We start from the raw sequence: 14,138 nt of genomic DNA, 5'->3' as shown, positions 1-14,138 counted from the left end.
GCTCCTCGGGGGTCAAGAAGGGAGGGGGCACCATCCCATAATAGGTGTGTCAACCTCCCCATAGTCCTCTGTGCTGGAATCCCTCTTGACAAAAAGATGCGCACACATGTCGGGAAGGGATCTAAGACAGGTCAGGTGTGGAAAAAGAAGTGAGATAATTAGCCAAAGGTAAACAAAGCCCGGGAAGAACCGCCCTATATGAGTGATTTGAGTCCCCTCTCTGGTGCGCTCCTCCTCATTAGGGAGGACGCCCACACCCTTTCTCTCTGGGTGTGCATCTCTGCCTTGCTTCTGTCTTACCAAACGAACTGTTTCTCTGTGTGCTCTCCCACTTGTGCAGTGTCTCTAATTATAAACTTCGTATGTGTTTTTACAGTTTTTGCCTCTCTGAGAAATTCATTTTTCAACAGGGGCGAAGCCAGCAAAAGCCAACTTTGCTTCTAGCCTGTAGCCCCTGGCGGACTGGTGGCTAGGATTCCTGGTTTTCAGCCAGGCTACCCAGGTTCATTTCCTGGGCAGGAACTAAGATCTCGCTTCAAGCCACCACACGCTGCTGTCTCTTCAAGGTCACTAGGATTGTTGATCGGGGTCATATTGTTTAAGGCAGGTTTGCAAAGGGAGATGTAAATGGTGGAAGAGCCATTTTCCTGTAGGTGGTTTGAACTCAGACTTAACTGAGGGCTTCAGAAAGGAGGGATGACCCCAGAGAACATTAGAGAGAACTGACCAGCCTGACTTTCAGTGAGGTTAGAGGCATAAAAGATCATATTTTAAAAAATGGCACTGTACTTATGCCTCCAGTCAAGATATATTAATAAGGATTAGATTCACGTTTTCACATAAAACAAACTTAAAAAAACCTGGCCAAAATATATGAAAAACTAGTTCTCAAGTCATCATGCAATGAAGGACAGTGATTACTGAGATTTGAAAACAAACTCGTCAACCTAACTATTGATGAGATGTATGAGGTAAATATGATTAAAAAGTGGCAACAGATATCAAATGTTTGGAGATGGGACAGGTCATGAGCCATAAAAGTAAGGAAGGACTCAGACAAGCAAGAATGTACAGAAAGATGAAGGGTGATTCTTTAGTTTGGGTTTTTATTTTATTTTGATTTTTGCTTGTTTTGTTTCTGTTCTCTTCTAGACACATGCTCCAACTTTAGAGGTGAGATGGAGAGGCCCTAAATACAATGCAATTTGTGGCCAAAGTTCAGTAACTCAGGACCAGGAAAAAATGAATTTAAAAAAATCATATCGACTGGTGGCAGCTGTATTTAAAGGGGATATGAGTTCTGTAAGGGATCTCAAACCAAAAGGATTGAACTATAAGACTGACCCATTTTCCCTACAGAGTTGTTGAGGTGTATTTCATTTTACCTTATACTAGATCTTTAAAGCCCAAACTGTAGTGGAGGAGTGGCGACTGTCCACTGAGTTGAGGCAGTAAATAATTCAGCTTGAATCCTCATATGGCTTCAATTTTTACATAATAGAGGTGAAAAGCAAATGTCTAAGAAATAGTTCTCAGGGACTTCCCTGGTGGTCCAGTGGGTAAGACTCTGCGCTCCCAGTGCAGCGGGTCCAGGTTCGATCCCTGGTCAGGGAACTGGATCCCACATGCATGCCTCAACTAAAGATCTCGCATGCCACAACTAAGATCTCACATGCCGCAACTAAGACCCAGTGCAGCCAAAATAAACAAACAAATAAATAAATAATAAAAAAAGAAGAAATAGTTCTCACTTGTATTTGGAAGGTTTTCCTATTATTATCAGTGACCTAAGTAAAAAGAAATTTCACAAGCTATTAACATTATTTAAATATTCAAACAATAAAAAAGAAAACTCCCTCTCCAGAAGACCTGTATAGCGCCTCCCAGCCACGCTGAACCGGCTCTGGGCTTTCCAGACGCCGGGTTCCCTCATTTTCTTCTGCTGGGTCAGCTATGGCGGCCGTGAAGACCCTGAACCCCAAGGCTGAGATGGCCTGAGCCCACGCAGTGTTGGCCGTCAACATCAGCGTGGCCTGGGGGCTGCAGTACGTGCTGAGGACCAACTTGGGGCCTAAGGGCACCATGAAGATGCTTGTTTCTGGTGCTGCAGACATCAAGCTCACTAAAGATGGAAACGTGCTACTTCATGAAATGCAAATTCAACACGCAACAGCCTCCTTAATAGCCAAAGTAGCAACAGCCCAGGATGACATAACTGGTGATAGTACTACTTCCAATGTCCTAATCATTGGAGAGCTCCTGAAGCAGGTGGATCTCTACATTTCTGAAGGTCTTCATCCCAGAATAATTACCGAAGGATCTGAAGCTCCAAAGGAAAAGGCACTTCAGTTTTTGGAACAAGTCAAACTAAGCAAAGAGATGGACAGGGAAACACTTATAGATGTGGCCAGAACATCTCTACGTACTAAAGTTCATGCTGAACTTGCTGATGTCTTAACAGAGGCTGTAGTGGACTCCATTTTAGCCATTAAAAAACAAGATGAACCTATTGACCTCTTCATGGTTGAGATCATGGAGATGAAACATAAATCTGAAACTGATGCAAGCTTAATCAGAGGTCTTGTTTTGGACCATGGGGCATGGCATCCTGATATGAAAAAGAGAGTAGAAGATGCGTACATCCTCACATGCAATGTGCCATTAGAATATGGAAAAACAGAAGTGAATTCTGGCTTTTTTTTTAACAAGAGTGCAGAGGAGAGAGAGAAACTAGCTGAAAGAAAATTCATTGAAGACAGAGTTAAAAAAATGATAGACCTGAAAACGAAAGCCCGTGGTGATTCAGATAAAGGATTTGTTGTTATTAATCGAAAGGGAATTGACCCCTTTTCCTTAGATGCTCTTGCAAAAGAAGGCATAGTAGCTCTGCGCAGAGCTAAAAGGAGAAATATGGAAAGGCTGACTCCTGCTTGTGGTGGAGTAGCCCTAAATTCTCTTGATGACCTAAATCCTGATTGTTTGGGACATGCAGGACTTGTCTATGAATATACATTGGGAGAAGAGAAGTTCACCTTTATTGAGAAATGTAACAATCCTTGCTCGGTCACATTATTGATCAAAGGACCAAATAAGCACACACTTACTCAAATCAAAGATGCAATAAGAGATGGCTTGAGGGCTGTTAAAAATGCTATTGATGATGGCTGTGTAGTTCCAGGTGCTGGTGCAGTGGAAGTGGCAGTGGCAGAAGCCCTGATTAAATACAAGCCCAGTGTAAAGGGCAGGGCCCAACTTGGAGTTCAAGCATTTGCTGATGCATTGCTCATGATTCCCAAGGTTCTTGCTCAGAACTCTGTTTTTGACCTTCAGGAAACACTAGTTAAAGTTCAAGCAGAACATTCAGAATCAGGTCAACTTGTGGGTGTAGACTTGAATACAGGTGAGCCAATGGTAGCAGCAGAAGTAGGCATATGGGATAACTATTGTGTAAAGAAACAGCTTCTTCATTCCTGCACTGTGATTGCCACCAACATTCTCCTGGTTGATGAGATCATGAGAGCTGGAATGTCTTCTCTAAAAAGCTGAATTGAAGCTTCCCTTGTATCATCTGAATCATAGACTCTACAGAGCGATCCTAAGAATATAGCTATGGAATTTTTGTCCAAGCTTCAAATGATTTTCAAAGGATTTTCTTTTCCCATATAAAAAAAGAAGAGAACACTGGCACCTATTCAGATTCTGAGGTTCTGAAATTATAATTACAGTATTTTAAAAATTGCACTGTAGTGTACACATACAGGCCATACTTGCCAATAAACAGGATGTTTTGCTTTAGCTTCAGTGATATAAAAATACATGATAGGCACATGTTATCTACCTTCTTATTAAATATTCCTTAGAAAACAACAACACCAAAAAAAAAAAAGAAAACTCCTTTAGTTTCAGCATAAACACACAGGCACTACTTCCCACTAAATGCTCTCTCATCTTTATGACATCCTTTTGCTAATTTATAGCAGGGATTTCTGCCATGCTTCTAGTGAAATAAGACATGTTTATGACTAAGGCTTTCACACTTTCAAAAATTTTTCAACTAGATACTTGAGAAACTTAACAATATCTTCCTCCCCTAAAGTCAGTATAATTCACAGAGATATAAATATTGAGCAATTTGAATTTCTTGTGGTTGCCAAACTTACAACCATATTTTACAGTTAGTGGATTAAGAACACCTTTAGTTCTCTCTTGAGTTTGTCAGAAGAGTAACTTGATTTCTTTCACCTGCTTTCATACTTTTCACCTTATGTCGTTAGACCATGGGATTTTATATTATTTCTCCCAATGGAAAATATAAGACTTCCATAAATGAGGGCTTGACATTTAAAATGTTTATTGCTTATCAGGTATACGATTTGCAAATATTTTCTCTCATTCTGTAGGTTGCTTTTTCATTTCATTGATTGTTCCTTTTGCTGTGCAGAAGCTTTTGAGTTTAATGTAGTCTCACCTGTTTAATTTTGCTCTTGTTGTCTGTGCTTCTGGTGTCATATCCAAAAATTCATTGCTAAGACCAATGTCAAGGAGCTTTTCCTGTACATTTTCTTCTAGGAATTTTATGGTTTCAAGTCTTAAATTTAAGTCTTTAACCATTTTGAGTTGATTTTTGTGTATGGTGTATGATAAAGGTATAATTTCATTCTTTTGCATTTCTGTATACCATTTCCCAAACAACAATGAAGAGACTATCCTTTCCCCGTTGTGTATCCTTTTTTAAAATTGAGATATAACTGACATAAAACATTATATTCATTTCAGGTATACATCAGAATGATTTGGTATTTGTATATATTGTGAAATCACCCACCACAATAAATCTAGTTAGCATCTGTCACTATACATAGCTACAACTTTTTTTTCTTGTAATGAGAACTTTAAAGATTTACTCTCTTATCAACTTTCAAGTATGCAATATAGTATCATTAACTACAGTCACCATGCTGTACATTACTTCTCCATGATTTATTTATTTTATAACTGGGTGAAATGGGTGAAGGTGGAAATGGATGAAGGTGGTCAAAAGGTATAAACTTCCAGGTATAAACTTCCCATTGTGTATTCTTGGTGCACATGATAAAGCAAATACTATATAATCTCACTTACATATGGAATCTTAAAAAAAAGTCAAACTCACAGAAGGAGAAAGTAGAACAGTGGGTTACCAGGGGCTAGAGGGTGACAGAAATGGAGAGGTGTCAGTCAAAGGGTATAAACTTTCAGTTGTGAGGTAAATAAGTTCTGGGGATCTAACCTACAGCATGGTGACTATAGTTAATAACACTATATTGTATATTTGAAATTTGCTAGAAGAGTAGATCTTAAGTATTCTCACCACACACAAAAAATGGTAACTATGTGAGGTGATATATGTGTTAATTAGCTTCATTGTGGTAATCATTTCATACATATATATATATATATATACACACACACACACACACACACACACACACATATATATATCAAGTTGCAACGCTGTATACCTTAAATGTATACAACTTTAATTTGTCAATTATACCTCAAAAAAGCTGGAATAAAATAAAATAAAATACAGGTTCATTGCTTCATAATGTTTCCATTTGGCAGTAAGACCCAGGATTGCACTACCAGTAGATATGCAATGTATTTAAATACAAAAATTTTCCTCAGCATGCACTGTCAATAAACATAGATAATTTGGCTTTGTTTTTGAACATGTTACAAACAGGATACTAATTCTTAGATGACTTAGCTCAAAGGTCAATTCCAGAACAGACTCTGGCAACACCCACATACTCCTATAATAGGTTCTAATAAGAAACACAAACATATATCACGCCTATAAACCCAAGTTTCAATCACTACTTTGGACCCAGAAGTAAGAATGATGGTGAAACCAATAGTACTGTGCTTCCATACAGCTTCTCTACCAGGCCTACAAACTCATCTGACAGCCCTAAGATCAGCCAGTATATCCTACTTCCTGATATGTATCAGGTATTTTAAAAATATTTTTATTGCAAAATTAATGATCCATGTAGAAAATTCAGAAAATCCAGAATTGTAAAGAAGAAAATAAAATAACCTATAGTTCTATATTCTAAAGATAACTTCCATTTTTTTGGTGTGTTTCCTAGAAATATTTTTTATCTTTTTGCTTTTGTTATATTATCATGAACACCTTTTCATATCTTTAGACATTCTGTAAAAGGAATTTTAATGGTTGTATAATGTTTTACTGTATTCAGGTAATAAATAATTTATTTAACCACATTGCTATAGTGAAGAACCTGTTTTAAACATTTTTTAATATTGTAATGTGGTGCATGTGCTGGAATATAATCCTCTAACTCACAGGAGATACACACTTCATGCATTTCTCTTTTAAATCATCTAGCATCCTTGTCTTGGCTCACCAACACTCTCTATCACACTATCTTGGAAACAATAATTAGTCACAGGGTGTTTTCGTGACCTAAGTGCAGGTCAATCCAAGACATTTTCTGGTTTGATAGAGAGATGCTATGAAAATAGGGGAAGAAATGCTCTTTTATCTCTGGAGTTGCTAAAGCAGACAGGGTGGAAACCTGCAGCTGCTGGGGTTCGTATTTTCTTCTTTGAGAGGAAACCCATCTGAAGAGTGAAGTCAAGTAAAACAAGCAGAGAGGAATGATAGATGAAGTGCAGGAATGTCCTGGCACATACTGGTCCTTGCTGCCTGACCCTGGGCCCTGGGGATTGCAACTCCTCCTTCAATTTTGTGAATTTCCTTTGTAGTTTTTCTAGCTTTACAGCCACATTTCCACTTTTCATTTAAATTATTTTGGGCTGGGTAACTGTCACAATTGAAAAAACTTTTGTTTATTTTGGCATCTATAATTTCTTTCTGAAGACTACTTTTTAAAGTAGAACTTAGGGTTCAAAGAATAATATTTCAAAGCTCTTGATACATATTGCAAAATCGAATTACAGAGAATTAACATCAACTTGCACTCTGTCAGTAATGAATGTATGCCATAGACAGGTTTCTGAAAAGTCTCCAAATGATGATACAACTGTTGTCTTAAGGTTGCTTCTAATTCTAAATTTTTATTTTATTTATTCCACCAATATTTATAAAGCAGCTGCTACAGTGTGCCAGGAACTGTCCATGAATTAGAATACAAAAAATGACGACACAGGCCTGACTTAAATGAGTTCACATCTGGTTGGGGAAGAAGAAGCCTTCCTATCCAAATATATCATGGACTTCCCTGGTGGCATGGTGGTTAAGAATCCGCTTGCCAATGCAGGGGACACAGGTTCGATCCCTGGTCCAGGAAGAGCCCACATGCCGCGGAGCAACTAAGCCCATACACCACAACTACTGAGCCTGCGCTCTAGAGCCCACGAGCCACAACTACTGAGCCCGCATGCCACAACTACTGAAGCCCGTGCATGTAGAGCCCATGCTCCGCAACAAGAGAAGCCAACGCAATGAGAAGCCCTTGCACCACGACAAAGAGTAGCCCCCTCTCGCCACAACTAGAGAAAGACTGCGCGCAGCAACGAAGACCCAACACAGCCATACATATATACATAAATAAATAAAACCAAATATATCATGATGCAATGAGTAATATAACAATAACATGCTTGGAAAGTGAGCAAATGGGAGGCTATCAGCACCTGGACTGGCTTTGTGGAATTGATAGAAGGTATACAAGTTAAAGAGTCTCCCCACAAGAGGGGATAAGAAGTGTGGAACAGGCATACCCATAGAAAAGATCTGAGAAAGCTGCAGAATCCCTAATAGGGTTGAAGGAAGGTTTTTTTCTCCTGAAATCAGTCAGTAGAGACTGCAAGAGGTGACTGCTTCTTCAAATGCAAAGTCAGTAATGTAAGACTTCAAGGAACATGAAAAAAACTGAGAAAGCATGATACTACCAAAGGAACACATTTTCCAGTAACTGACCCAAGAAATGGAGATATGCAATTTGCCTGATAAAGAATTTAAAATACTTGTTTTAAAATACTGAACCATTACACTGTATACTTGAAATATAATGTTAAATATCAACTATGCTTGTATGAAAAAATAAAGCAAAAGAGTTGTTTTCACAAAACTCAGTGAGCTACAAGAAAACAGAAAGACAATACAATGAAATCAGGAAAGCAATATGTGAACAAAATGAGAAGGTTAATATAAAGATAGAAATAATAAAGAATGAAACAAACTTGGGAGCTAAATATTACAATGAAGAAATGAAAAATGCAATAGGGAACATCAATGTCAGAGTGGATTAAGCAGAAGAAAAAAATATGTGAAGTAGATTACAAATCGTTTGAAACTATCCAGTCAGAAGAGAACAAAGGAAAATGAAAAAGAGTTCAGAAAGCCTACATGAACTATAGGAAATTATTAAGAGAAGCAATCTAACGATATCATTGAGAAATAATCTATACATTATTGGCATCCCAGAAGGAGGAGAAAGGGAAAAAGGAGGAGAAAGGTTATTTAAAGAATTAATGGCTGAGAACTTCCCAAGTCTGGGGAGAGATCTGAACATCCAAGTTTATGAAATTCCTAGGCTGCCCCAAAATTTCAAAACAAGATAATCTTCTCCAAGGTACTTTATTAAAAAAAATTAAAAATTAAAAAAAAACTGTCTAAAATCAAAGACAAAGAGAGGATTTTTAAAAGTAGCAAGAGAAAAAAAATTACACACAAGGGAACTCCTGTAAGGCTATCTGCATATTTCTCAGCAGAAACTTTGCAGGCCAGGAGAGAATAGAATGACATAGCCAAAGTGCTGCAAGAAAAAAAGTGCTAACCAGAATATTTTACCAGGCAAGGTTGCCCTTCAGAAATGAAGGAGAGACAAAGATGCTACCAAATAAACAAAAGCTGAGGGTGTTCATCACCACTACACCTGCCTTACAAGAAATGCTGAATGGAATTACCTCTGTTTGCAGATAATTTGATCTTATATATAGAAAATCCTAAAGACTCCATCAAAAAATTGTTAGAATTAATAAACAAATTAAGTAAAGTTGTAGGATACAAAATCAATATTAAAAAAATCAGTTGCATTTCTATACATCAACAATGAAATACCTGAAAGAGAAATAAAGAAAACAATCTCAATTACAATAGCATCAAAAACAATAAAATATTTAGGCATAAATTTAACCAAGGATGCAAAAAATTCATACACTGAAAATTATAAAATGTTTAAGAAAGAAATGTAGAGACACAAATAAATGGCACAATATCCCCTGTTTGTGGATCAGAAGAATTAATATTATTCAAATGCCCATAATACTCAAGGCCATCAATAGATTTAATGCAATCCGTATCAAAATTCCAAAGATATTTTTCACAGAAACAGAAGAACAATTCTAAAATTTGTATGAGACCATAAAAACCCCAAATATTCAAGGCAATCTTGAGAAAGAACAAAGCTGAAGACATCATACTTTCTGATTTCAAAATACATTACTAAACTATAGTAACCAAAACAGTATTACTGGCAAAAGTGGACACATAGACATATGGAACAGAATTGTGAGCCCAGAAATAAATCCATGCATATATGGCCAACTAATATTTGACAAGGGAACCAAAAGTATTCAGTGGGGAAAGCATAGTCTCTTCAATAAATGGTGCTGGGAAAACTGGATATTCACACGCTAGAAGAACGAAATTGGACCTCTATCTTAAACCATTCACAAGAATTTACTTGAAATGGAATAAAGACTTGAATGTAAAACCTGAAACTATAAAACTACTAGAAGATGAAGGGAAAAACATCATTGACACTGGTCTTGACCATGACTTTTTGGATGTGGTGCCAAAAGCACAAGCCACAAAGGCAAAAACAAAAAAGTGGAACTGCATCAAACCAGAAAGCTTCTGCATAGCAAAAGAAACAATCAACAGAATAAAAAGGCAACCTACAGAATGGAAGAAAATATAGGCAAACCATATATCGGATAAAGGATTAATATCCAAAATACATAAGGAACTCATATAACTCAGTAGCAAAACAACAAAAAACAATCCAACTAAAAAATGGGCAGAGGACCTAAATAGACATTTTTCCAAAGACATACAGACAGCCAATAGGTACATGAAAAGATGCTCAACATCACTAATCATCAGGAAAATGCAAATCAAAACCATAATGACATATCACCTCACACGTGTTAAAATGGCTTTTATAAAAAAGGCAAGTGATAACAAGTGTTGGCGAGGATGTAGAGAGAAAGGAACCCTCCTACACTGTTGGTGGGAATGTAAATTTGTGCAGCCACTATGGAAAAACAGTATGGAGATTCCTCAAAAAGCTAAAAATAGAGCTACCATATGATCCAACAATCTCATTTCTGGGCATATATCCTAAAAAATGAAATCACTATTAGAAGAGATAGCTGCACTTCCATGTTCAGTGCAGCATTATTCACAATAGCCAAGAAAGGAAAATAACCTAAATGTCCACTAAATGTCCATTGATGGATGAATGGATAAATGGATAAAGAAAATTATATATATATAATTATTATATTATTATATATATTATTATAATTATATAATATAATGGAATATTATTCAGCCACAAAAATGAAGGAAACCCTGCCATTTGCAACAACCTGAATGGGCCTTGAGAGAGCATTATGCTAAGTGAAATAAGTCAGAACAATAAAAGACAAATACTTTATAATCTCACTTATATGTAGGGATCTAAAATAGCTGAACTCATAGAAACAGAGTAAAATACTAGTTGCCAGGAGGCTGAGGGGTGTAGGAAACGGGAATATTTTGGTCAAAGGTACAAACTTGCAGTTATAAGATGAGTAAGTTCTGGAGATCTAATGTACAACAGGATTACTATAGTTAACAATACTACATCATACACTTGAAACTGCTGACAGAATAAATCTTAAACATTCTCACCACAAAAAGTGGTAATTATGTGAGATGATGGAGGTATTAAACAACCTTATTGTGGTAATCATTTCACAATATATATATTTATCAGAGCATCACACTGTACATCTTAAACTTACACACTGTTATATGCCATTGTGTCTCAATAAAGTTGATTAAAAAAAAATGCTAAAAAAGAAGTTGCATGGCCCCTGCTGTTTTTCCGTGATATGCTCTGCTGGAAAAAAAAGTGTCAGTAAAGCTGTTGGCAAGTTCCTTTTGAACCCCATCTCTTGATATCAGAAATGACTAGCTTGTATATTGTTCTGAATCTAAAACTCAACTAGTGAGAAAATGAACAAGATTGTCTGCTGGGGTTTAAAAAACTTTTCTGGGAAATTTTCCCCAGCTGAAAATTTCTTTACTGATTTAACTGACCTGGTTATTTCTTGTTATTCATTTTATTTACTCCTATATTACATACCTCACCATTACATTTTATTCAACAGTCTTTCTGTGAGTAGTAGGCCTCAGTCTTGAATTTCACTGGTCTATAATACCTTTCTTTATATTTAATGTTACTAAAGTTCATTGAATTTCCAAATGAATCTCCTTTGTAACATCTCTATGTCTTTTTCTATCAAATATAGTCATTTTCCAAAATGGTAGCATGAAGTATCATTTACATATAATATTATTCAACAATTCTGTGATGCTAAACATTTCATCAGCCTCCATAAATAGTGTATGATTTTTAAAAGTTAAAAAGAGGATGTGAATGGGAGAAAATATTTGCAAACGAATCAATGGACAAAGGATTCATCTCCAAAATATATAAACAGCTCATTCAGCTCAATATTAAAGAAACAAACAACCCAATCCAAAAATGGGCAGAAGACCTAAATAGACATTTCTCCAAAGAAGACATACAGATGGCCAAGAAGCACATGAAAAGATGCTCAACATCACTAATCATTAGAGAAATGCAAATCAAAACTACAATGAGGTATCACCTCACACCAGTTAGAATGGGCATCATCAGAAAATCTACAAACAACAAATGCTGGAGAGGGTGTGGAGAAAAGGGAACCCTCTTGCACTGTTGGTGGGAATGTAAATTGATACAGCCACTATGGAGAACAATATGGAGCTTCCTTCAAAAACTAAAAATAGAATTACCATATGATCCAGCAATCCCACTACTGGGCATATACCCTGAGAAAACCGTAATTCAAAAAGACACATGCACCCCAATGTTCATTGCAGCAGTATTTACAATAGCCAGGTCATGGAAGCAACCTAAATGCCCACTGACAGACGAATGGATAAAGATGTGGTACATATATACAATGGAATATTACTCAGCCATAAGAAGGAACGAAACTAGGTCATTTGTAGAGACGTGGATGGATCTAGAGACTGTCATACAGAGTGAAGTAAGTCAGAAAGAGAAAAACAAATATCGTATATTAACGCATGTATGTGGAACCTAGAAAAATGGTACAGATGAACCGGTTTGCAGGGCAGAAGTTGAGACACAGATGTAGAGAACAAACGTATGGACACCAAGGGGGGAAAACCGCGGTGGGGTGGGGATGGTGGTGTGCTGAATTGGGCGATTGGGATTGACATGTATACACTGATATGTATAAAATTGATGACTGATTAAAAAAAAAAAAAAAAGAGGATGTCACCAGTAAAACAGCAACACTGACCTCTATCAACCAAACTTCCTGGGCAAGGATCCAAAAAGTCTAGGGACATTCTGTCTAATAATACTGGCCTAATCAAAGATATCTGCCCAAGAAAAGGAAATTCTATTTAGTGTCTGGTTAACAGCTAGTCCAATTAATGATATCAATTCTGTTTGTGAGAACAAAGAAGAACTTGGAGAGGAGGTGAGTTAGGGAGGCACATGCGGGCTGTGGAGGGGTCACCTTCCAACAAGGCTGTCACTCCATCCCCCCTCTTATCTGTCTACACTGGAGAAAGATAGGAAAGTAGTGAAGAGCCTGATACAGGACATTCACTCTAAAGCTGCTGAGGCGTAGAAAAGTCTGTGAAATATCCAGCAGCAAAAACACAAGCTGAGAGAGAGAACGGGCTATTACTTCCTCATATTTCCACTCAGAGATTTTCAGACAAGAAACTATTTAAGCCAAGTTGACTGTATTATTTTTTACCAGATGAAGAAAAAAACCAAAAAAAAAAAAAATATATATATATATAGTCAACTGGTTTTTATACCGTTTTCAAAGATGGAGGCATAGCTCCCCCAAATGCAAACATTCCAAATGCAAACCATTTTTAGTCTTGAGGGTAATGGATGCGGAAGTATAATAGCTCCCATGGTCAGGGAATAACTGATAAAACTGAACGCTGCAGTTTATCCCTGGCCCTGGGAGCAGTCTGTCTGCTCCAAGTGCCAGCATTAAGAAGATACATCATCTGGAGATTTTAACAGAAACAATGACAAAACCAACTAAAAGTCTTTTATGTAAGCTGTCCATTATGTAGGATGGGCAATTCTAAATATCTGGGATAAAATATTCCTATCTGAAGAGATCTTCTGTTGGTTGGTCTAAGTTCTGTGGTCACTGTTGAAATTTAATACTAGAGACGAAAGCTTTAAATTAAAACACTTTTCTTTCTTATCCTCTTATAAACATCGAGAGTTAATTGGGAAAATCCCCATTATACAGTCATCCCTCAACAAACAGGGACTCAACTACATGTGTTGTTTGAGAGAGTTCCTAATGTTCTGAGCTCTGTGAGCTTGCTTTATTCAGAGCTCATGTCACTCATCCCTGGGCTCTTGCCTTTTCTTGCACATGAACAGGAGATTAAAATTGAACTCTGCAGGCACAGTGAGCAACCAAGCAAAGAAACATAACTTGAGTTACTTCAATTCTGTCATTTTAAGCTACCAGTTGGAATTTTCACATGTATTTAACATTTTAAACAGTGAAAAATAGTGTGAACTGCAAAGTATAATGATTTTCTTCTGTTAAGTAAACATTTTGACTTGCACATGAACTATTTTTTATGAACTTAAATCTTTATTATTGAGATTTACTCTTCTAAAGTTGTTTGTTCTTTAGCTTTAAAACAATTAACAAAGAAATCAGTTCCCTAATTGTTTCCAGATATGATTTGATATAAAAAAATTCCAATAATAAATATTTCATTCTGTTTTTCTATTATATATTGATAGTTTTTGTTTTACGATGAC

At 36.8% G+C, this 14,138-nt stretch overlaps 1 pseudogene; it reads left to right on the top strand.

Annotated features, from left to right (window-relative positions):
• The first annotated feature begins 1,953 nt into the window (after positions 1 to 1,953).
• Positions 1,954 to 3,546, top strand: LOC103007697 (T-complex protein 1 subunit zeta-like; annotated as a pseudogene).
• The last annotated feature ends 10,592 nt before the right edge of the window (positions 3,547 to 14,138 follow it).

This window comes from Balaenoptera acutorostrata, chromosome X (genome assembly GCF_949987535.1).
Source record: "Balaenoptera acutorostrata chromosome X, mBalAcu1.1, whole genome shotgun sequence".
Classification (NCBI taxonomy): domain Eukaryota; kingdom Metazoa; phylum Chordata; class Mammalia; order Artiodactyla; family Balaenopteridae; genus Balaenoptera; species Balaenoptera acutorostrata.
The sequence above is the reverse complement of the archived record's forward strand: the minus strand, read 5'-3'. Positions and strand labels throughout refer to the sequence as shown.